This window comes from Theropithecus gelada, chromosome X, assembly GCF_003255815.1.
Source record: "Theropithecus gelada isolate Dixy chromosome X, Tgel_1.0, whole genome shotgun sequence".
Classification (NCBI taxonomy): Eukaryota; Metazoa; Chordata; class Mammalia; order Primates; family Cercopithecidae; genus Theropithecus; species Theropithecus gelada.
In genome coordinates this window covers 131073843-131076757 of record NC_037689.1, presented here as the reverse complement: position 1 = coordinate 131076757, position 2915 = coordinate 131073843, and the positions used below count along the sequence as shown (strand labels likewise).

At 40.7% G+C, this 2915-nt stretch overlaps 1 non-coding gene across 1 annotated transcript; it reads left to right on the top strand.

Annotated features, from left to right (window-relative positions):
- Positions 1–2425: 2425 nt before the first annotated feature.
- Positions 2426–2529, top strand: LOC112616677. The gene has a single exon (XR_003117716.1). It is a non-coding gene; the product is annotated as a U6 spliceosomal RNA (small nuclear RNA).
- Positions 2530–2915: the final 386 nt, after the last annotated feature.

The following is a 2915-nucleotide window of genomic DNA, read 5'->3' as shown; positions in this document are numbered from 1 at the left end:
ATTTTCCAATATCCATCTTCTTCCTTTGCAGAAATGCTCACAAACGCAAACTGGAAATGTTTGGTTTGACGTTTCCTTTGGTTAGTTTTATTGAAGCTAAGACTACAATCAGTTGAATGTGTTAATGTGATCTCAATGATTTGTAATGGTGGGTAAGACCTGAAAGAGAAAGAAGCCAGTTGCCTTTGTATTTAAACCATCATTGTGTATTTGAATGGGGTTTGTAAGAAACTTTGGACTTTGGTTTATGAAACCTACACATTACAAAGGTTTGCTGCTTGGACTCAGAGTCTAATATAGCAACACCAACCCAGAAGAAGGATTTAAAGCCCAGTTATCATCTAATAACTGTCCCTGTCATTCCATGGAAATGTTGATATTTGATGCGGCAAAAAATAATTTGTGGCTCAGAGACCAAGGTTTGCTCCTGCAAGCAGGAGAGGACTGTCTTAAAGTCCATTTCTCCTCTCTGGGAGGCAAAGGAGATTGTCAGTTTTCGCACACCCTTCTCATCCACTTCCTCTCTCTAGACCTCAGTTTCCCTATTGTCAAATGGAGAATGAGGACAATATTTCTAACCTTTTTGTTACTCAGATTTTGTGGCACCATTCAACCCAAAAGGCAGTAAATGCCTGTCCCTCTGCCCAGCTGGTGGCATCAATGTGCTGTTCCTCCAGTGCCTTTCAGAACTTTTCCAGCCTAAGGTCATATTTGACTTGCTTCAGTTTCCAGAACATGACCCCAGGCAGCCTGTGTTTCTGCTGTCCTGGTACTCTGCCTGCAGCTACGGACCATCCAGCCTGAGGAGGACCAGAAGACAACTCCCCTGTCATGTCCAAGACCTGCTGGCTTCAGCTACGTAGATGGGATTCAACTGGATAACCACACACATGTTTAAAACATGGAAAATCCACCATATCCTGTTGGCATCAACTATGTATCAATGGCATGTCTCTCTTAGCTTTTTGCCTCTGTCTTTTCCTACCTCTCTATGTATTTTTTTTTTAATTGTTCTACTTCAGAATCAAGTTTCATGGCTAGTTAGTGGTTTTTCATCTTTGACGTGTTGATTCTACCATTTTACCTTTTTTTTAAACAGAGTCTCCCTCTGTCACCCAGGCTGGAGTATGAAGGCACTGTCTCGGCTCGCTGCAGCCTCCACCTCCCGGGTTCCAGTGATTCTCCTGCCTCAGCCTCCCGAGTAGCTGGGACTACAGGCACACATCACTAGCCTTGGCTGATTTTTCTATTTTTTTGTAAAGATGGGATTTCACTATGTTGCCCAGGCTGGTTTCAAACTCCTGACCTCAAGTGATCCACCTGCCTTGGCCTCCCAAAGTGCTGGGATAACCATAGACATGTATAAAACATGGAAAATCCACCATATCCTTTTGGCATTAAGCTGGGATTACAGGTGTGAGCCACTGCACCTGGCCTGATTCTACCCTTTGATTTAAATTTTCTACACTTGAATTATGTTAAGATGACTATTTTTTCTTAGAAGAGACCTGGGAACTGGGAAGTTGTCCATTGTGTTGGAAGGCCTCTTCCTCATTGGATGCATGAGTGAACTTCCATCAACTCAACTCTGGTACTTGAATAAGGTTAATTCCTTAAATAACAGATACTGAGTCCCTAGGCTGGAAGGGACCTGATAGTTCATCCCACAATGTTTGCTTGATTACCTCCTAAGGCAGGGCTCTCACTAGGTCACAAAGTAGCCTGTTTGGTTGTTGGATACCTCGAATTTTTAGCAAATCCATTTCTTAAAGGAAAAGAGTTATTACAAATGAAATACAGGAAATAAAATCTAACAACACATAATTACGTAAAGTTTAGAAAATGATGTTTGCCCCATAATTCCATACCACATAGAAATCTACTATTAAATATTTATATTTTTCCATACAAAAAACATTAGCCAGGTGTGGTGCTGGGTGCCTGTAGTCCCAGCTACTCAGGAGGCTGAGGCAGGAGAATGGTGTGAACCTGGGAGGCAGAGCTTGCAGTGAGCCGAGATTGCGCCACTGCACTCCAGCCTGGGCGACAGAGTGAGACTCCAGCTCAAAAAAAAAAAAAAAAAAGAAAGAAAAGAAAAAAAGAAAAAGAAAAATATTTATATTTTTCCATTCTTTCACCCCTTCTCTGTATATGCACATTCACATACATGAGATTGTATTAAACAGACAATTCTTTTTTTTTTTTTGCAGTTGCATACTGTTGCAGTATTTACAACCAATGCTTTATTGAGAAATATATATATATATAGTACTTTAAGTCCTGGGATACATGTGCAGAACATGCATGAACATACAGTTCTATAATATGAATCAGTCTTTATTAGGGTGAGCCTAAATCTGCCTTCCTATTGTTTCCTCCTATGGTCTGGCTCTTCCATAAAGAGCATCCTGAGATTCAGATGGCCATGCTCACTTGGGCAGCACGTATACTAAAATCGGAACCATACAGAGATTAGCATGGCCCCTGCGCGTGAATGACATGCAAATTTGTGAAGCGTTCCATATTTTTAGCAATATTGATGGAACTAGAGGCCATTCCCTTAAGTAAAACAACTCAGAAATAGAAAGTTAAATACTGCATGTCCTCACTTATAAGTGGGAGCTAAATAACGTTACACATGAACATTGAGAGTGGAATAATAAACACTGGAGACTGGGAAAGGTGAGAGGATGGGAAGGAATAAGGGGTAAGAAATTACTTAATGGGTACAATGTATACTATTTGGGTGATGGTTACACTGAAAACCTAGACTTCACCATTATGCGATACATCCATGAATCAAAACTACACTTGTGCCCTTTACATTTATACAAACAAAAAAAGAGACTAAGATGGCACTAGTTTTCACACAGCTCCCTTTTTGCAATAATTTTCAGTCACTGACTCTTGCCTCC